We start from the raw sequence: 22868 nt of genomic DNA, 5'->3' as shown, positions 1-22868 counted from the left end.
GAAAAACATGCATATCTAGTCATGTCACAAAAGGTTTTTAACACATTCACACTTCATAATGAAGTAAACTATTGTTCAGTTCTAGTTTCTTTTTTGTCTAGAAACAATAATATTTAGGAAACAGATTGGTAGCACTTCTAGGTAATTAGTTACATATTTTACATAATAAGAATGTATTACGTAGACATGGCTTTTCTTTCTGTGTAGTAGGAGATAGAAGGAAAAATTGATAATTCCCTAAATAATGCATTTCAATAGCGATACAAGTATTCAGATGAGAGGCATCTATTAACTTTTCTTAATGCTCCATGGCTTTTTCTCACAACAGTAGCAAAAAGAATTTAAGATGGCATAAAATGGCATGAAGTCTGGACTTACTGTGACCACACCTAAAATGATCACAGATAACTACTATCTGTCACATAAGAAACACATCAATGGCAAAGTTCAAAATTGTGAAGAAATGATATGGTTTCCATTATCTAGATTTTCATTCAGAATAGCAACTGTACTTTTCCCAAAATAGTTTTGCTTCACTTGAACTTGATTTCCTATAAGTGGAAATTCCACAGTGGAATTTTGTATGGAGATAGTGTGACTACTGCTCGCACCACCACATGCATGGAAAGCTTGTTATGGAACTTAAATGTTAAATCACACACTATGTTGCTTTTTGTTATCTTCCTGGAAATATATGATGAAGGGATGGCAGTTCTGTAAGTACTCTTCTCTTTTCTCTGGCACTAACGCTGGCATTTAAAATGCAGAGACAAGCCCTTATGCAAACAAGGAAATATGCTACCTGTAGTACCAACATCCTGCCTACTTTGAAACAGCCCAAAGAGAAGAGCTGTGTTTTTGACTCATAATGAAGTACCAGAAAACCTTAAATGCAGAGGGGAAAAAGTGTTTGCTGCAAACAATTTGATAATCAGAGAAAATATTATGTTTTCTATGTATTTGCTTCTTCTTCTAAAAAAAAAATAATATTCCACTAACATATTATTTATGCTTCTGCTGTAATGGACATGAAAGCTTACATACTACTTTCCATTTTCCTTTCAAGATGGTACTGCTATTTAAATATGCTAACACAAGAGAGTGTCCCAGACCAAAACACTTACATTGCACTGATGAATAAGAAATTGAAAATAAAATTAATAAAATAAAATATTAAAATAAAAACAAAATAATAATAATAAAAAACAACAACATTTGGAAGACTTTTTTTTTCAATATCCTGTACATTAAACAAGAGTTCCAGTCCATACGTATTTGCCTTTCTTTATTCGGTGTATTTTTCAGTCTCTTCATTTATGTATGCATAATAATCATTCTCTTCCTAGAAAAGGATTTCAGTGTTTTTTATTAGTTACCAATATTATACATTCCAGCATGTCCAGGTATTCATAATAACACTTTTTTACAGACAAACATTTCAAATAAAACCTATTAAACTTAAACACTTTTTCATACAACTGTAAACAATAGATATTCCAGCAAATTCTTTATATATGAAATGCCATATACACACTAGATGCTGAACAGCGAGAAGTCTACTTTCTATTTACAGAGACTACTGACATGATTTTCAAAGGTTTATTTTTAACATACACACATTTTCGTCATAGCTAGAGAGCTGAGTGTTAAATCTTCTCTGTCTATTCTTTTTTAAAAAGTTGGATCATATGAAAGCATGAAGTTAAATCAGCCTTTTAAAGTATTGAAAATCATCTGGAAGCAAATATTTCTATCTGCATCCTCACTAGCTTCAGAAACTGCTCAAGATAAAGCTCAAGCCAATAAGTAGTAAATCACATTGTATTCTGTGCTATTTAATTATTGTTAGCATAAATAATGACACATGCCAAAATCCTTTTATAGAATTCTGACATTTTCTTGGCCCTTTTTTTCTGTGCTTTACATTGCTATTACCAAATATTTGCACCATAATTCTGCTGAACAGGATCTCATTGTATTCATTGTTGTACAGATGCAAACAAAAAGATGGTATCTGCCACAAAGGGCTTCCAGCAGGATAAAGACAGTTCATAACAGACAATTCTAAGACTACAGAAGATATAGGTGATACAGATTACAGGTGATAGAGAAAGGAGTTTCACCCTGTTGCTCTAAGGAGACCAATGAAGTAGCTTTACTGATACTCATGATGAGCTCCACATAGCTCTAGAGTGTAAGGCATCACAGAAAAAAAATAATTAAAAAAAAAATTATTTGCTTGTTAAACATCTTAGCAGCTTGGTAATGTATACTGGCCTCAGGGGCTAGGACCTGACCTACCAGTATAGCAAGGGATTAGAAAAGGAGGTAAAGACCTTCTAGACCTTGAAGGGTGAGGAAAGGTGGCTCCTGTTTGAAGAGATAGGTAGTGGGAAGCAGTGACAGAGTCACAAGTTAAAACAACAGCCTGGGTTGCATCATGCTTCTTTAATAAAAACTTTACTGTCTCAGTTCGAGGGAAAACATTGTAAAAGATACAAGGTCACTTTGTGTGTGTATGTAATGGAAGTACCTACACTGTTAACTCTATTTCCTATTGGAAAATACTGGAAAGATTCAGATTTTCTGTGACTGAATTTTAGTTACCAGCTCATGTCATCTGATTACATGTAACAGGTCTGTAATTTAATATTAAGACACTATTTAGGTCCTTGATTGCTTAAATACTTGCTCACGTACAGACTAAGGAACTGTATTTTTTATAATTTTGTATTTTTAGGGGCAGAAAACAGCTGTTAGTCAGAGATCTAGACATATTCTGTGGTCCCATAGTTATTATTTATTGACTAACATTCATTATCACCAAGGAACCCTTGATATCTTATGCAGACCAAATTCACGCTGATAACATTGAAAAAAAAAGAAAAAGAGTATGAACAAATGATAGACTGAAGATTTCCTCAGAATTAAGGGATAACAGTTTTTGACTAATATTTTAGCTTAATATAATATGGAAAGCAAGCTATATAAGGTAACTGATTCACAGTACTATTTACACTATGTTTTGGCAAAAACTTGTGATGAGGGCTGATCTCCCTGTAGCGGTCCAGATTTGACTACAGTTCTTCACACTAGTGTGGATCCCTTCAACCTTCAAATACATTCGTGTTCCAAACTCACATTTTCATGTTTGTAGCCCTACAGCATGGGACAGTTCAGCGTCCCAAATTCAAACAAAGTTCTAGCCAAAGTCAAAGTAGAAGTGAGTCTGAATCTTTGAAAAAGTTCCTGTCCAAGGGGAAGAACTGAAAATGCCTGCCTTCTCTTTAAATGCCTTCAATTTACGGAAGACGTGCTTGCCATTTAATCCACCCACTGACTCTTTTATTACAGGAAATGAATGACTTTTCATACTATGAACTGAAAGATACAGGTTGGAAGGGAAACTAGAATAATGCTGCTAACAAACCAATTTTCAAATAAAAGTTTTCCATGCCTTTAAATAAATTGAAAGGGAGGATCTCACTCATTGACGCTAATTACTGATTCTTGCTGTAGTCTCAGAAGCAACCACCTTCATAATTAATGCATTAAAATGTTTGTTTTACTGGGCATGAGCAATATCAGTGTTGACTTTTAAAGCCTGGAATATTGGTCTTGACAGTGGCTTAGTATCCAGAGATTTGCAGATGACTGAGATTTAAGAGCCTCAGGATCTTATTCTCTGCTGTCTTTTCCACTGCAGATCAGGAGTAAATCCCTTAAATCAATGGTCGTCAGATCAGTATTAAACTGTTGTAAGCAGGAAAAGGAGCAAGTACTACCTCTCTTTAAGAATACACTAATACAATTTTAAAAGAATCGAAACAACCCAGGTAAGAAGCAAAGCCGTACGTCATCCGCCTGTATGACACTTCTCCCTGATGTCTGTCACGAGGATGGGCAGCTCTTGCTGTACTAACATCAGCAGGAAGCTCACACAAAACATGCTGCCTACATTTAAAAATCACGATTGTCCTATTTTCATACATATGACTTGTGGGTCATGTAATAAAACAACAACCCTGCGGTTTAGTGTAAAAGTAGGTTTTATGCACATACTGCAAATGCAAGGGGAAGTTTGTCTAATCCAGAGATGCTTCCCACCTAGCAGCACTACTAAAATGAATCTCCCAGCCCCTTCGTTCTGTCCTCACAACCACACTATCTCTGAACTCTTTTTTATGGGGAGAGGCCAGTTGAGGGCATAACTCATCTGAGGATTTAAATGCCAGCACTTCCAAAAGGACATGAGGTATCTGAGAAGTATCTTACAGCAGGAAAATATGAATAAAGATGCGGTGATACTGTACGTTGTCTGGTGTTGGAGGGGAGACGAACAGAGATCATTACCAAGAAGTGACCAGATCACTTTCCTTGCAGTGCTACAAGCCCCCATCTTTCCAGGATGAGTACATGAGCTGTGGTGAAACCGGTGCTGGTTCACATCATTCACATTTCATGAGCTACTGGCAGCACAGGAGGGTAAAGTTCCCACATCTCTTTCACAGTGACATTTTCCATAAATTCTAGAGAAAATTTCTGAATTTTTCTATGCAGAGACATTGACTATGAAAGGGATTTGGTGTACACAAACATCTTGCTTTTCTTCACTCCCAGTGATGCACAGCAGGGTCTCAGACAGCCTGAGCACACATATGTCTGTAGACTGTCTTCTCACTAGCTGGCATCAGATACACTCAATATGATGGACAAAACAAATTACTAATCTGGTAGCACCCCAATGAAAAGGTATAAATCTGACACTTGAAAGCAGTTCTTTCCCCCTTGAATCAATACATGCTGAAAGCTGGAAACACAATGTTTCCAACTTCTAAACATGTTTCTGTGTTTCTCTTCTCTTTGCTAGTCCAGAGCTGGTGGCATGAATGTCTTCTTGCTAGGGCAAGGTGGTAACTGAGGCTATATTCAGTGTGGAAGCCACTGCAGCCTCAGGCAGGAGTGTAGTCATAAAGTGAAGTCTGAGAACTGACAAATGCTCTGCACTGTACACCACAATAAATAAAATGCATGCACGTAAGAGTTGAGGGCTTGTTGCAGGGTGGATGGAAGCTCCTAGGTCACTATCCATCTCCAGGAGAGTGCTGCCTGAAGTAAATTTAGGGATGACGATGCCAAGCTCAACAGCTTTCTGTCTTTTCAGGAGAAGTGCGAGGTAAAATAATGGTAAGAAAAGGTGACGGTAACTTCGAAGTCCAGTCAATTTTTGAAAATCAAATAAAAGCAGCTACCAACTCCAAAGAAGCGCAATTTTTTCTCCCCAGAAGACACGCCCGACTTACAAACGTGGGGAGCTCCCATGCAGGCAGGAGTCTCCCCCTCTCCCAAGCCCATCTGGTTTTACTTGGCTTGACTGGAAGGTGCGAGCAGCAGGTACCTAAACAGTGCCAGCCCTGGCTGGACACCAGGGGTGGGCGGGCAGCCACAAAACCCCAAAATAAGCGAAAAAAAAAAATTGAATAAGAGAAGAAAAGTAAAGCTGAATCATAAAAGTGTCATTGTCGCTGAGGCAAAACCCACCCGGGTGAATCACCCCGTGCTCCCGCCTGGCTCTCACACGGGGTCGGCCGGGTGTCCTGCCCCATCGCCGAGCCCCCCGCGCACCCACAGCCCCCACAGCCCCCGGAGCTCCGCCGGGCGCCGCTCCCCGCCCGCCGGCTCCTCCTTCCCGGCCCCGGGGCTCCGCAGCCTGCCGGGGCGGGACCGGGCTCCCTACAAAGCGCCCGCCCGGCGGGGCCGGCGGCAGAGCGGCGCGGGGAGGCACCGGGGACAGCACCGGCACCGGGCACAGGGCACCGGGCACCAGGGGCAGCACCGGCACCGGGCACAGGGCACCGGGGACAGCACCGGCACCGCGCACCGAGCGCCGGGGGGCCGCGCTTTTCCCCGGGGACAGGGAAAACTTCCCTGCCCCGTCCCGCCGCAGACTCCCTGGTGCCCGCCCGCTTCTTCCTCCTCCTCCTCCTCCGGCCGCATCCCGCGGGGAGAAGCGGGCGATGGGGCTGGGGGCGCCGCCCCCAGGGAACCGTGCCCGCAGCCGGCAGCTCGCCGAGTGAAACTTTGCGGCGGGGGCGGCGCCCGGGCACCTCGCGGCGGAGCGGGCAAAGTTTTTTTTTTTTTTTTTTTAATTTTTATTTTCCTTTTTTTCCACCTTCTTTGCAGCCCGGGAGCCGCCGCCCGCCCACGCCCTCGCCCCCCCCCCGCCCCGGGGTGGCCGCGGCCCCGCTGCTATGGCACCCGCCCGTCGCCGCGGGGCGGGCAGGGGGAGGCCGCCTCCGGCTGGCCCTGCGGTGGCGGCGGCGGGGGGGCGCGCAGCCCCCGGGCGCCGGGCGTCCTCCCCCGGCCGGCAGTGACCGCCCCGGCCCCGCCGCCTGCCGGCCCCCGCCCGAGTCTCGCCGAGGATGGCGGCGGCGCCGGGGCCGGGCTCGGAGAGCTCGGGGAGCCCCGTCGCCCCCTGAGCCAGCCGCCGCCTCCCCGGAGCGGCCCCGCGGCGCTCCCCGCCGTGAGACCCCGCTCCTCCCCGCAGGTAAGCGGAGGGGCGCCGGGCTGGGGGGGCTGCCGGGCACCCCGGAGCTTGACACCCCTTCTCCCCCCGCCCCACAGCCGCGGACCCTCTCGGGGAGCGGGCTGGGGACGAGCCGCGGGCAGCCCCGCTCGGCTTTGGGGCGGTTGGCAGGGTGGGGAGAGGGACGGAGGGGGGCTTTTCTTTCTTTCTTTTTATTTTTTCCCCTCCCAGAAATAGACTTTGTGCCTCCCGAGCGGAGCCAGTTGGCGTGTTGGAGCTGCCTCTCTCCGTGCAGCTGCTACACCCTCTTTTGTCTGGTCTCGGCTCCCGAGGACTTTCCGCGCTGCCATCGCCCCTCGGCCCGGCTCCGGCCCCGGCCCCGCAGCTGCCTCCCGGTTTCGCCCCCCCCTGCCCCGGGAAGTTTCCCCGTTGCTTTCATCGCCACCCAAGTTCGGGGCTCGGTTGGCTTTGTTTGAGGAAAGATGGTGGTGGTGTGCGGATCGTCTGGGAGGATGGGAGCCAGATGGGGACGGCGAGCGGGATGCCCTCCTCCCTCGCACGCAGACCCGGCTCGCTGCTTGAGCGGGTCCTCCCCGGGCTCCCCGAGGGTAGAAGCACGGAGCAGCCTCCCCCGGTGCCTCCCTGCCCTCCCCGCTGTGTCCCTGGGTCAGCGTCAGTGCCCTGTCCGGCGGGGCAGGGACCGCAGGAGGGGTACCTGATTGTCATTAACCACCGCCAGTCTTGTTTTACGCAGGTTATGATAAAGAAAACTGGCTAGTATTCCTCTAAAGCATCGTTTTGTGTAAGAAGAGCTGCAAAACACAACCTGTAGTCACGTAGCAGACCTCCACTTTATGATGCTGTTAGGACGGAGGGCTTTATTGCTCCATGAAATTATAGCACCAAAGGTTTTGTGTGTTCTGGCTCACCCTGTTTCTGGATCAGTATGCTGGCAACTCTCCTGTTATTTTTCTTTAACTAGACGGTACTTCCGATCTATGTGGTGGAAACCAGAGAAGTGCCCAGATAGAAAGAAAGAGTGCATTTTTTCCTTTTGTTGTTTCTGTACTGCTTTGAAAAAGTAGGAAAAAAAAAAGCGCTTTAAACATAAAATTTGATTTCTGTTGAATGTAACTTGAATTATTTTAATAGTGAAGTCAAAGGGTCTTTTGAGTTTGGAACATTTTAATGTGCTTCTCGTTATACCAATAAACATACTTGTAGCAAAATACTTGTTAGAAGATAATTATAAGACAATTTTTAGCAATTTGAGACATGAGGTACAATTAGATTTTTGTTCTGAGCACAGGAAAAAAAAATAAAAAAGCACCCTTGTGGAAAAAGATATGTGGTAGATAAATAGCAGTTTGGAAAATAAAATCATATATAATTCTTATTTTGTTGGCATAGAAACATGTTTTATTTGTTGCTCCTTTGTTGGATTGCAACAATGACCCAAATGAAAGTTGGAAAAGGAATAATGATGTGAGAGTTCAGCACACTACAATTATTTTATTCCATGTATAGAAACATTTTTGCCCAATACAACCTCGCTGGAATTGGACCAGAATTCATCTTTATGGAAGCTCTTTAATCAGATTATAAAAGGTGGGCTGTCCAAATTTAATCCTGTGAAGTACAGACTAAGCAAGCCGTGCTCTGACAAAGCACTGAAATGTATGTTGACCCTCCAGCAGGTAAGCAGTGCCGACCTCCATCTGTGGTGTGAGTTCATTGCATATAGCAATAGGTGCAGTAACTTCAGTGAAACTTGTTTGCTGGCTTAGCTGCATTACTGGACCCTTCCTGGAGAAAGCTGTGTTTCTCGGTGTGTTCTCCTTCCGTTTCCATGACTGCTGGGCATACGACATAAAATACCTGTGCCATACACAAGTATTCACATCAGCCACATCCTGTGGGTTCTATGTTCCTGACCGACTCATACCTCTCTGTGAACAAAAAGGGGAAATGAAAAGTGAAAATGAGTTAAGAAGTAGAATACATGTATGGAACAGCAGGAGGAGACTACTGCTTCTCATAGCTTGTTCGGTATGTTTTAGGAGTCAAAAATTCAAAATGCTGAAAATCAGTGAAAACTCCCAGCAGAATTATTGAAACCAGACAGAGGTATGATATAAAAAATATGAAACCTAAGTGTTGCTGTCATGAAGAGCTTCCTATTTTTTTTTTTACAGAAGAATGCTAGCAATCTTGATAGTCCGTGATAGTAGTAGAGATGTAGTGGAAATAAGAGCTTGATTTCCTAGACAGTGATGATGTCTCCATTTGACCTGGTGCCATAATGCTTTGTAAACAGATCAATTACTTTTAGTCTATGGGTGTTTGATCTCCTGGTACTGGAACAAAGGGAAAAGAGCAAATCACTTTCCAGTGTGCAAAGACAACTAAACTAGGAATCACTCATGAAAACATGGGCATCTTGTCCCAGTTTAGCCACACTCTAAGGCATTTCAGATGCTTGGCATGAGACAGGCAAACAGGGTCTAAAAGAGAGCCTTACCACTTGTACAAAGACAGCTGAAGGCCGGGTAGAATATCCCATTAGATAATGTTTATATTACAGTTCTACAAAGTAGCCTTTAGAAGGACTTGAAAAAATGTTGTAGTTGAGATTTCTGAAGCTGCGACCTGATGGATGTGGGAAGGCATCCCAGCTATGACATTGCTATGAGGATTTAGGGAGGTTCTTCTTGGTGCCTGTTTACCAGCAGGATCTTTGTGTTGCTTCCTGTGCTGCCGGCTGGATGACTGCCTTTACGTTCCTCAAAGATTGTGATCGATAGCTTAAGAACTGGAAATCTTCTTAGAAGGTTCATACACGTTTTAAAATAAAGAGGTGTCTATACCTTCCAAGTCCAAGAGAAAATAAAGGAATTTGCAGATGATACTTGACGTGGTGCTTTCATGTTAAAATAAGAATGGAGTAAGGAAAAGTTTCTGCTTTTCTCCCTTACTGACTAATACATCACCCACACAATCTCGGGGTAATTAGGTTCTTATTAAGTGGACTGTAGATTGCATGGAAATGTGAAATGCTGACAATGTCAGTGAATGAAACTGCTGAACAGATGTTTTGCACAGCTGTTATCCTACACGCTAGTTTTACTAGCTCCTGAGTGCCTGCGTTTTGTGGAGTTTGTGAGAATAAGCATTGTTGTAAACTTCCCTGCTGGGACTGCGGTCTGACCGTATAGCAAGAGGTCATTACTCTATTCCACCACCAACCATTTCCACGTGACACAATTCAGTACCTGCAGTGTATCTGTAGCCCCTACCCAAGTAAGTGAATCTAGTCAGGAGCAGATCAGGTGGAACTGATGGCTGAACATAGTGCTGCAATATTCAGATTATACTGATCTCTTATAGTATAAATGCAATTACATTCTCCTACCAGAACTTTATTACAGGATCAATAATTTTAAACTTCATCTTTTTTGTTTTTTAACTTCATGCCTTCCCTTAAAAATCAAGTTTTTTTTTTTTTTAATTTCTATTTATTTATTTATTTATTTGTACAGCAAGCTATAAATGAGATGGATATCCTCTAACAAAGAGCTATTTGTAACTTTTTATCTGCAGCAGTGACAGAATGTTTGTATCACTCAATATTCTTATTTTGATCTTTTGGTGACAGAAATATTACAAAGCATTGGGGTCTTTTTGAAAATTATTGAATGGGCAGAATACATGAGAAGGAAGGATTTATTTCCTCAAAGTCTTTGTCTCTGTGTTTCCCTGTTTCATGTTGGGAAAGGTTATTGTACCTAAAGAAGTGTGCTAGAGAGGTGCAGAGCCACCTGACCAAAACTGGACGCCTGAGGATCTTAGTCAGTGAGGTGTAATCATCCAGCAGAGATTTCAGGAAAGATAGTACCAGAACAGACTTGTGGAAAATAAAGCCATGAAGTACCTTTTTGTGCACAGCCTCCAGGAATTGTAATGAGGGCTGTAAAACTTCCTTTCTTGTGTCCATTTATATCAACATGTCATTATTATTTCTATCCCATTGGAACTGTAGTCAATTGTTCTTTTTGTTGGACGTGTGACCATTTTCCTCCAATTAATTTAAGAAGAAACAAACTGTATCTTTTTCTACATTGCTTATGTCTATCCCACTTAAATGATGAAGCTCTTAATGAATCAGAGAAACTAAGATTTGATCCTTTTAACTTCAGATACATGCCCTAACCAAACAGATTTTAAAAATCACAAGTGATGTGAAATATAGGGTAAGTTACTTCTCACTGCAACTAGTTTAAAGACAAAGAACTACAGGAGAAGAGAAAAATATCTTCTGATGACTTTTTTTTTTTTCTTTATCTATTTCACAAAGACTGAGCATCCCGGTGCTACTATTTTAAAAGCCATCACTAAAAAGTGTTACAATGTGAGGATGTTGAAACTGCTTATTTCTATAATTCACTCTAGCTGTAACATGGGAAGAACATTTTCAATGAAGGGTTGATACTGTTGGGCACTAATAGCCTATGAGTCCTAGCAATTCTTTAGTGGCACTTAATTCTTAAACTTATGGTAGGAGAGGTATCCACTTTGATGCCTGTGATGTGCTGGGATCTGTAGCTCTAACTCAGGGAGTGTATATGAAATCAAAACAAGCTTTTTAGAGCTTTAAAATGACTACTTTCTTCCAATAAGGGGGGGAATTTCAGAAGTCATTTTGATTTTTGTGAACTTAAACCACCATCAGAGCAGATTAATTAGGAGACAATTAAAAAACTTCACTTGTTCTACTGAATTTGATGTGATAGTGATAACAGTAATAGAATTTGATTTTTTTCCCCACATTTTCCATCTGAGTGAGTCTGAATAAATGGCTCCACTTATCTGTAATCAGCTGCCTATTGTTGAAGAACAAATTTTGAACAAACTAATTAATTTTATCACTTACATTTTGCTATGTATTGAATAAAAAAAGTGACATTACTTGTACCATAACTTGCCCATCAATCTAGTTGCATGTGTGAGTTGCAGCTTAAAGCACTGGCATTTTTTCTCTCATTTGTGTAATTCAAAGTAACAAAGGCATATCACATACTAAAATACAAAACATACACAAAAAGATATGTTGTCATATATTAAAAAAAAAAAAAAGAAAGGTCGTTATTCAATTTTCAAACACCATTACTGAAAAGCATCTATTTGGAATTTGTTGTGAATCAGTGTGAGAAACTACAGGTAAATGAATAACTCTTAGAGTTATTCGGATGTTATATCATTTTTCTGTGTTTTGGAAAACTCATAATGAAGAATTAATATTGGTAGTTCCTGCTTTTCCTATGGGTTGGCAGGATTGTCAAGGAATCATATACTAGGCTAGTCATTGACTTGATCCTGTTACTGAAAATTTCCAGTACATTCCTCATGTAACTGCATGGATACATGCACAGACACAGTCGATCTTTTTCTGTTGCTCAAATCTGAAATTCAGCATGTGTTGACACCGTAGTGAGATGTACGTTTAATGTACTACTTCATGAAGATGGATGAGATCAGTGCCGTGTGTTGGGTCAGCAGTCTGCTGCAGCAAATGTGCTTTCTTAAGGAATTGTTCCTTGGAGCAGGCAAGGTGTACACAACTTGTCTGCTGTAGCTTCTCGCTTTTGCAGCATCTTGTGCTAGACATATGTAGTGTACGTGTCGGGCAACCTGCTGAACTCAGAATGAGAGATGCACCAAGGAACCACGTTGTCCTGGAGACATGGATGTCACAGTAGGGTTGTTCAAAGTCAACTGAATAAACCTGATGTGGTGTGTGAGATTCAGCAAGTGTGTACTTCTTGCTATAAGTGACTGTGTATTTAACAGTTGACTTGTTTCACCTGAGGTCTGACTATATTTCTGTAGGAAGGAGAAGTTATATGACAGGTAAGAGAGAAGAAAAGAATGAAGAAGAAAGCAGGTGGTGTGGGAAGGAGGGGAAAAAGAAGGGAATATAAAATAATAATAATAATAAAAAAAAAATGAATGACAAAATATAAATTGAAAAAAAAATACGAAGGCAGAAAAAATTATGAGGTATAATAAGCTGCATATTTAAAGGTGAATGATGCTACATTCAGTAATGTAGATTGAAATAGGCTCTCATTATAAATAGAATGTTTAAAATATGGTGGTGCTTCCTTTATGATGCATTCCCATCTTTTGACTTTGTAAAATGAACTGGAAAATGAAGAGAATAATTCTTGTCTCCCTAAGTTGCATTTTAGATGATTTATTTTGTCTTTATTGTGTATCAAAACACACCAGTCTGCAAAAATGACATTAAACAGTTCTTAGAGAAGCTATACTATAAGCAAATCTGTTCAAACGTAGATATAAAAAGAAAGGGAGCTGTGGAGTATAGCATGTTTACCAAGATAGAAACTACTAAGTGGGGCACTTTACTGCATTTTGAAGTACCTGCAAGTTAGGTGAGCTGTTGTTTTTATAATCAGACTAATACCTTGAACCCAAAAGTAGCCACCATGCAGATCTATGTAATGTCACTGTCTTATAGAAGACTAGCGAGCATTATAAGCACAATGGGGACTGCCTTCAAAATGTCGGATAATTAAATGGCATTTATTCAAGTGAGTACTTAGCTGCCATACTTGCACAGATTTTCCTTTCCAATATGTGTTCACTATGTCTGTAATAGTAAACTACTGAGGCAAAAACCTGTTCTCTAGCCATGATACCAACTAGAGTGGTCTGGTTATTTGCATTATGCTTAGATATAAAAAATATGTGGAATTGGTGGAACATACTGGGGCACCAGACTTCCAAATGTTTTACAAGAAGTTTACTGAACAAGTTCAGATTTACACACAAAATAAATCTCCTGCTGACAGTTCCTTAATGTCACAATTATCAGCATTATAATAATAACCCGGTAAAAAAATGACTGGCAAAGTATTAATAATAATGGCTTCCAGAGGCCTAACAGACTCTCTTTGGGCATAATAGCCAAGCCAATGGCTTGGTTGTTAATACAATTCACAAACTTTTAGAGCTGTAGAGTCAATTCATGATAATTCAATGCCAAAATGCTTTCCCCAAACCCTTCTTATGGCCGCTACAAAGTGCTTGCTTTGATTTTTGCCAGGAAGAAATTTATTTCCAAATTACTTTGCAGACTCCTATGCTGAATTTATTTCCATTCTTTTTCTAACTCAATTTTATTCTCCTAGGACATGGCCTCATTAACTGGTGACCATGGTGGAATATCTGCAAGGTCCTATGTATGCTGTTGGAAAATAGTTCAATAGGCTGTGTGATATTAGAAAGATGCAAGTCACTGTTTTCCAATCCAAGTTTACAAACAACACACATACCAATGAAATTATACACAGAAACATTTAGAGTTTAAGAACAGGCAATGCTGTGTTTTGCAGCACTCCAGTTTGTATTTTTTCATTGTCCTCTTGGCTGTAGAGTTGAAATGGTAATGGAAAATAGGTTATAGCTAAGACTATGGTTCTTTTTCATCTTAGTTCTTAATACTGTGATTTTTTTTTATTCAGATTTTTTTTTTCTCGTGAAATGTGGAGATTATGATTAGATGCCATGGTATAGATTATATAATTCTTGTAAAAGAAGTACGATTATCAGAGTCAGAATTAGCCTATGAGAGGCTGCAACCAGGTGGAGTAGTGTAACTTTCTGTTAACATTTTATAGATATTTTTACCAGTGTATTCTTACGCTGCCTTCATAGCATACAAATGCTTTATTATTGTGCATTGTGACACGACTTTGTGACATATGAAGTTCATTGTTTTTCTTGCCTTCTCTAAAGAATTTTGAGAATACTTAACCTTTGTTTTTATGGCCATTTTTATCAGTGTACATGACATTAGGTATTTAACCTGTGTTCAGGAATGCAAAGTCCAAAGGAAGCACCTGGAGATGGTTTCTGCAGTCCTTTCTTACAGGTTTTAGAACTAGTCCCAGAGAAACCTCTTTCACTCTTGCATAGACTATTCTAATTGCTACTAGACAAAGCTTAGTTTTGAATAAGGCTTGTCCTGCATGGTTTTCAGGTTTGAGTTGAGGAGGTTATTTTCATCCCTGAACGTCAAGTGCTTTGGAAGTAGGCCTAACACGTTGCCTGATATTCTTTGAGAAGTCAGTATCAACATCAACCTCAGATTAAGCATGCTTTTATTAAACCTTGTGGTTGAAGTGTTGGACTTCAGAGGAGTTTAGTTCCAAGCTTTCTTTCCTAATCCAGTAATTGTTCCTTTCCAGTTAAAGAAGCATCTTCCGGGGAAAACGGGGGAAGAAAAAGAAAACAAAAAGGAGCTCCAGTACAACAAACTATGAAATCAGTGGACAGAGAGAGATTGAGAGAGAGAGAGATCAGTAAAAACAGCCTGAAGTAGAGATGACCCTCGGAGAGAGGGTGCTGATGTTATGGAGAGTTTGGTTTGGAAGATTTTTCTGATGAGTCATTTGCTCTGGAATTATTTGAGGATGTTGCCCTTGTTGCCCTTCAACAGTGAGACTTTGTTTGGGAACACCCGTGTTCCAGGAACATGTGACTTTTGAAACCCTTCTGGTACTTAGGGCCTTTTTATTATTATTATTATTATTATTATTATTATTATTATTATTATTATTATTTTTAGTTTAGATGTAGTGCTTGGAGGTCTGGTTAATGCTTGTTGTGCAGATTCATCCATTGTTTTATATTAATAATTTGGTTGCTGTGCTGTTCTGGACTGCATGGATTTGATTCAGTTGCCCCTATTCATTAGCTGTGTGCTAGCCAGAAAGCTCTGACAGTTTGTTACACTTTCTTTGCCTTACTTAAAAAAAAAAAAAAACGAAAAAGAAAAAAAAAAAGATGTACTCAAACACACTTCGTTCTTTGACTGCTGCAGTACTGTGAATATAATGATGGTATGGGGACAGAATGCAGATGGAGAGGGAGATAGCTCAGTACTATAGCAGCAACCATGGACATTAATTATTTTCTGGGGGCAAGCCCACGTTTTTACCAATAATATCTTAAGTAGCAGGGAGACTTCTCTCTTATCTGAATAACTGGAAGTAAAAGAAGTGGGTCTTCCCATGTTGTGTGACTAAAGATACATCTGGCATTCATCATTCAACTCTTTCTTTCCCATCTTTCATTAAATCCATTGATGAGGCCAGGTGTTGGTATTTGCCATGGTTATCATTTAGAAGACAGAGATGGTAACATTCAGGACTTCAGCAGTGACAGCAAAAATTTTGACATAAAGCAATAAAAGAGCCCCATAAAAGGCGTCTGGTCTGCTTTTGTGCCTACTATTCTCCAATTGTTTGTGGCTTCTGAACTCTGCAAATTCTCAACTTAAAACCTCTAGCAACAAGCACACTGCATTGTGAAAGACTGCTCTTACTGTGGTTGTATGCATGTGTATACAGCTTCTTGTCCTCCTTTTGGTCATACTTCTGCCTTTTAGACTGTGATGTACTTGGTGATAGTCTATGGACAGTGTGTTCTGGGGTTATTTTCCAGTCAAACTGCAGCCCACATATGTTGGTTTGTGATGTGGAAGATAGAGGAGGAAGAGGTATTTGCAGGGATTGTTAACAAGAACAATAGGTTGAGATTTTTTAGATTTTTATTCAAGATCTTGAGGCAATTTGTTTCCAAAAGTTGAGATTTTTGAACATGTCATCACCTGGAACTTGAAGTTGAGGTACTGGGCAGATTTCTGTGATTCCTGTGCTTAAAATCCCATTGTGATAGGAAATTATATTCTCAGAGAGGAACACAAATGAGATGAATGAGACAGAAAATGCCTACTGATCCTACTTTATACATTTCTTACTGTTTTGGATGCATTAAGTTTTTCCTGGGGATTTGAGATTTGGTCAAAACAACAGAAATTGTTTGAAAAACATATAAAATCACTTTCACATACCTCACATGTAAAGATGTGGCCACAATTAAATAAGCTCTTTGTATGCAAAAGTTAGAGGATGAATGTTGCTGAGTATGACGCTTTACACAGATTTTTCAGAACTATCAGTCATTATGATCAAACTGTAAAAACAGAAAATATGAGCCACAGCAGAGGTCTGAAAAACAGCCAAAGAACCTATCCTGGATTTCATCAAAACCCAAAAGATTATATGACTTCATGTCATGACTTTGGGAGAATGACAAAATTGGAGCTGATGAATGGCTTGTGTTAATCATTTTGTATTTGGCTTGTGTTTTAGTTTTTATGGTACTTTATTGTCAAACTTTTTTTTTATTGCTCCTTCTCAGTGTGGGTTTTGTTTGTTTTAACTGAGACTGACCAACGTAGTTATAGTGCAGCAAATCTCTATTCTGTTTGAATAGTTCATGAACAGGGAGCATGAAAAAAAGCATGCCTGTAGTCAAACCAGTATTGCATAATTTGAATGTCTCTGAATCTACTGTGGCTTTTCTGGTGGATCTGACAGTAATTTCCGTTTTCCTCAAGCAAACCTGCCTTTTCCATATGTATATTGTCTTGTGAGGAGAATGGGGGGTTTAGGGAACTGTTTCTCCTCTTTTTGTTAAAAAATAAAAGTAAAAATAAAAATCAGGTAGTGAATTTGTGTCATATAGAAATTTTCCAGGCCATGCTTTCTAGTGTGCTCCAAAGGATACCAGTAGAAGCACCCTCATAGAATCATAGAATCGCGGAATGGTTTGGTTTGGAAGGGACCTTAAAGACTAACCTCTAGTTCCAACCCCCCCTGCCATTGGCAATGACACCTTCCACTAGACCAGGCTGTTCAAAGCCCCATCCAACCTGGCCTTGAACACTTCCAGGGATGGGACATCCACAGCTTCTCGGGGCAATCTGTGCCAGTGCCTCAATACCCACTGAGTGAAGGATTTCTTTGAAATATCTTATCTAAACCTACCCTCTTTTAGTTTAAAGCCATTACTCCTTGTCCTATCACTACACAACCTGACAAAGAGTCCCTCCCCAGCTTTCCTGTAGGCCCACTTTAGGCACTGGAAGGCCGCTATAAGGTCTCCCTGGAACCTTCTCTTCTCCAGGCTGAACAGCCCCAACTCCTTCAGCCTGTCTTCACAGGAGAGGTACGCCAGCCCCTTGATCATCCTCATGGCCCTCCTCCAGACTCATTCGAATATGCCCATGTCCTTCTTGTGCTGGGGGCCCCAGAGCTGAATGCAGTGCTCCAGGTAGGGTCTCATGAGAGCAGAGCAGAGGGGGAGAATCACCTCCCTTGACCTGCTGGCCATGCTGCTTTTGATGCAGCCCAGGATACATTTGGCTTTGTGGGCTGCAGGCACACCTGGCCAGCTCATGCTGAGCTTCTCATCAACCAACACCCCCAAGGTCCTTCTCCTCAAAGCTGCTTTTAATCCATTCTCTGCCCAGCCTGTATTTGTGCTTGGGATTGCCCCAGCCCAGATGCAGAACCTTGCACTTGGCCTTGTCGAACTCCATGAGGTTTGCGCAGGCCCAATTCTCAAGCCTGTCCAGGTCCCTCTGGATGGCATCCCTTCCCTCCAGCATGTGGACCGCACCACACAGCTTGGTGTCATTGGCAAACTTGCTGAGAGTGCACTCAATCTCACTGTCCATGTCACTAATAAAGATTTTGAACAGTGCCGGTCTTCATGCTGTGGCCCTGTTTTATGATGTTAATCCAAACCATCTCAGTATTTTATATATATAGACAAGACATGTGCGTATATTACAACATGTAAGAATCTTGTTAGCATGATGGTACATGAAATGTTTGATAACAGGTGACTTAGTTCCTCTCTGGAATAGTCTTTTAAACTCTTCAGGTTTTATGTGTCCCTACAATGCTCTGTCCTCTCCTTATTTATATCATAGAAGATCCAGCCTCTCATCCTTTGCTTCACTTCTTCTTCTTCCTTTTTTTTTTCCTACATCAGAGAAGGGAATTAAATGCTGGCCCCCTTTAACTTTGCTGGATGACTCCTGCAAAGTTAATTTCTAAAGCTGTATAACTTAAACAGGTCAGAAAAGACATAAGAAATTGGAGTGTCCGCTATCATTGCTCACATTCCACATCAATATAAATCCTCGATTTTAATGTAGTTTATGTCACAAAAATGTTGGAGGGTTAGATATTACACACTGCGAATTGGATGATGCAAGTCAAAAATTGTCTTTTCCTGCTGTGATCTCAAGAACACTGTAGAGTGATTGAATTATACTTGTTTGCTTACTGTTGCTGTGATGGTATGGTGAGATCCTGACTGTGAAATCAAGGAAGAATTCTCATCTATTTCAACAAGGTTAGGATTTCATTCAATATGTTAGCTAGTCATGGACCTAGTAAATACACTGTGCTGGTTCTTACATGGCCCAAAAATGTCAAAGATGTTTTCTGTGAATCATGCCTTTATTACACAAGCAAGCCCAACCAGCTCTCAAGAGCTAGAAGGGTTTTAGTTCAAAGCCATGACAATCAGTTTCCACTAATAAGCTGCCATCCTGAAACCCCCAAAGCCTTCGGGAATGTATCTTCTGCAGAGACTTTCTAGTTTATCTAAGCCATATTTTCATTGTTGTTTTCATGTCCCTAAGCATAGAATCATAGTATTACAGAACATTTTGGGTTGGAAGGAATCTTAAAGATCATCTAGTTCCCACTCCTTGCCATGGGCAGGGACACCTCCCACCAGACCAGGTAGCCCAAAGCCGCATCCAATCTGGCTTTGAACACTTCCAGGGATAGGACATTCACAGCTTCTCTGGGCAACTTGTTCCAGTGCCTTACCACTCTCTGAGTAAAGAATTTCCTCCTAAGATCTAATGTAAATGTCTCCTCTTCTAGTTTAAAACCATTCCCCCTTGTCCCATGTGAAAAGTTGCTCTCCAACTTTTTTATAAACCCTCTTTAAGTACTGAAAGGCTGCAATTAAGGTTCCTTGAGCCTTCGCTCCTCAAGGCTGAACAACCCCAGTTCTCTCAGCCTTTCTTCATAGGAGAGGTGCTCCAGCCCTTTGGTTATCTTTATGGCCCTCTTCTGGACCCACTCTTAACATCTTTCTTGTGTTGGGGACCCCAGACCTGGACGCAGCATCTCAAGTGAGGCCTCACAAGGGCTGAGCAGAGGGAGACAATCATCCCCCTCGACCTGCTGGCCACTCATCTATTGATGCAGCCCAGGATGCAGTTGGTCCGCTGGGCTGCAAGCACACTCTGCTGGCTCATGTCGAGCTTTTTGTCCAGCAGAACCCCCAGTTCCCTTTTTCCAGTCACCAAGGACTTCGCCTGACTGCCTTGACTTTTCAAGTGTGATGGAGAGTGGCTTGGTAAGTGCCTCTGCCAGTTCCTTCAGGACCCTGGGATGCATGTCATCAGGCCCCATAGACTTGTACATGTTCAGTTTCATCAGCTGGTCTCGAACCTGCTCTTCACTTACAGTGGGAGGGACTTTGCTCCTCTAGCCCCTGCCTAGAGTTTTGGGGACTTGAGAGGTGTGTGAAGCCTGACTGCCAATGAAGACTGAGGCAAAGTACTTGTTGAGCACCATAGCTTTCTGCATGTCTGCATATGCTTTTATCACCTGGATTTTAAAATGTCTTTTAACTTTCTAAATGATGTATCTAACATGCCTGACTAGAATGAACTTTGGGAGTAGGAGAATTTTTTTTCCATCTAACTTTGATTATAATAGAATATTATGAAAGTGTATGATATGTTAATTAAGTTAATCAAGATCTGAAATAGATGTTCGGTTTTCTTATGAGATATTCAAGCTCTTAATGGAAATGTAGTGGAGATGTCTCTTCCAGTCCTGGATAAATAATTTTTTGAGAACTTTTAGAAGTGCCTTAGCACAGATATGAAAGACTCTCTGAGGCCACTAAATCTCAAAAGGTCAGATGTTCATTCTGCAAAAAGCTGACCATTCATGAAAGCCCATAACGCTCACTTCAAAAATAGTAGTAAAGTCTCAGTAACTTTTCAATCCCAGTGTGCTTGAGAAATAAACTTAGAGTTGTAGGAAAGATTGTAGAAATGTGCTGAGAATTTTCTTTCCTTCTTTGGTTCTGCAATCCCACCTGCTGGGAGAGAAGCACTTATTCTTTCTGTTTCTGTGATCTGACCTGCTTCACATGACGTGAGGCCACGAGTGTAAGAGGTCTATGCCTAGAAAGTCTTCTCTTAGAATACACTGTGATAACTATTAACTGCTTTATGGAGTAAACCTATTAAGTCCTTTTATCTGCTCAGTAGTGTTCAGTGATCCAGAATAAACCGCTACCTCACAGTTTTAGATGTGAAAGGAAGTGGCTGAGTGTTCATGTGTCCGTTGCTACAGTGTCACTAGACACTGAACTGCCTGGCTGCGGTCTTTTTTGTCTCTGCCATAGGTGAGAATTTCTGCAGCTGCCAAGGTGAATTTGGGCTTGCTATGAATACTGGTATTTGGGATTCATTAGGCTTAAAGTGGGGTTGTGTATGAAATGTGGTAAGAATGGCCAGTTGTTTAAGTAGTATAAAAACTGTTGCACACCTGTGCAAGACAGTTTGTATCATTAATGCAATTGAAACTCTAGTATTAAATTTGTAGTGCATTTCTGAGCTGTTTTAAATATGGAGTTGTATACCTAAACCTTATACAACAGTATCTAGAAATAATTCATTCAAATCATAGTAGTCTTGCTGTAGAAGCACAGGCTTAAGAATCTGGTGATGCAGGTTTTGTTCTTGTTTTTTCCTGTGTTATTCTGTGTATTTGGAGAGCTTGACTGATTCTGCCTTCCCAAAAGTGCATAGGCACCTCATTCCTGTATTATTTTTATCCCTGTGGAGAATATGGTCTCTAGTGTCTTTTCCCTCAGTTTGCCTTTCTACAAAAGGGAGGTATTTCTATATGAGGCTTACCACTCATAAATACTCATGAGGGTTTTTTGAGACCTTTGAATGAAAAGTGCTGCACAAAATCAAATCAGTATTATGCATGTAGAATGAAAAGAGCTCTGTGAATGTTGGTGCCTGAACAGAATCTAATGGCAGAAGACATCTTAATGCACCAAAATATATTGGAAATCAAAATATTTAAACTGAAAATAAATTAACAAATGAAATTGGATGCATTTTTAATAGTGAGAAGAAATCTTAAAGTACCTTCTAAGAGTTGAGTTGTCCTTCTTTTACTTAAAATCAATACTGTCTTTCTGGAAGATCTAGCTCAAGAAGTTATAGACTTGATAGAGAAATTAGTGGTGAAGGTCTTTGGTTCTGTATGAAGCATGCAGATGACAATGATATTTTCTAGCCATGAATCTATATTTTAAATATATTATATATATATATACATATATAGGTTGGAACAGTCATATGTTTACAGCTAAATAGTACTTTTCTCTAGAGGGATTTAAATTCCATCAAAGCTATTACTTTGAAATGTATAATGTAAGCTTGTTATTTAGACAAACTTACTGGTTTACATGCTTATTTTAGGCAAGTATCTCCAGCTGTATTACTAAATAAATGTTGAAGAGATTTAGGCTGAAGGGAGAATGCTGCTCTCCAACACAGCTCAAGTGTAGATTGCACAAGGTTGGTGTAGTGTATGGAACAAATGTGGCTGAGTAGATGTAAGGCTCCCTAGACACACTGTGCCTTTAATGTATTATTTGTGCATGGAAATAAATGGGTTAATATTGGTAAGCCTGCCTGACAAAGTTCAGTTCTCTGTAGTGATGCCTGAGATAATACGGGCACCAGACATGGGTTGGCTATTACAAGTGTACTCCAGATGAGCTGTTCCAAATATAAGACTGGATAGTTTACACAAGCTCAGTGAGGTCAGGAGCAGCTGTCACGCTACAAGTTTACATTTCATGTGCAATACTTCATACAAGCAATTTGCTAATATTTTTGATGACTCAAAAAGACTTGAATCATGCATCTTGTATGGTACATGACTGGATCATTTCAGCACTCTCTGAACTGTTTCTAAGTTGAAATAGCCACCTTTCTTCTTTTGTCTTTCTTTGTAGCCTGTAGGAAAATTAGCGTGAATTCCTGATCTAACCTTGGAGCTAGCCCTGCACCGAGCAGGAGTTTGGACTAGATGACTGCTGGAGGTCTCGTCCAGCCTAAATTATTCTATAATTCAGTGATTTAAGAATAAGTGGTTTTGCCTTGTATGTGTGTAGGAATGAGTCTGCACTTCAGAGTACTACACTTCAGAGCCACATAGTTATGTACAGTTGGAGCCATTCCAGAAGGAGTCTGTGAACACCCTTACTGGCTGTGGAGATGAGGTCCACTGTCTGTGAAGGTTATGACTTCTGCTTCATGAAAAAATAGAGCTGCTGCTTG

General features: G+C 40.9%; 1 protein-coding gene across 1 annotated transcript in view; it reads left to right on the top strand.

Annotated features, from left to right (window-relative positions):
- Positions 1–5737: 5737 nt before the first annotated feature.
- Positions 5738–22868, top strand: part of TMEM200A (transmembrane protein 200A) — a 60370-nt gene continuing 43239 nt past the window's right edge. The window contains exon 1 of the mRNA XM_080583730.1: positions 5738–6547. The gene's annotated coding sequence lies outside the window, so the exon portion shown is untranslated. The remainder of the gene's footprint in view (positions 6548–22868) is intronic.

The sequence above is a fragment of the Anser brachyrhynchus genome (genome assembly GCF_964034855.1).
Source record: "Anser brachyrhynchus genome assembly, chromosome: 3".
NCBI lineage: Eukaryota > Metazoa > Chordata > Aves > Anseriformes > Anatidae > Anser > Anser brachyrhynchus.
Note: the sequence above shows the minus strand (reverse complement) of the source record. Positions and strands in the feature narration are given on the sequence as shown.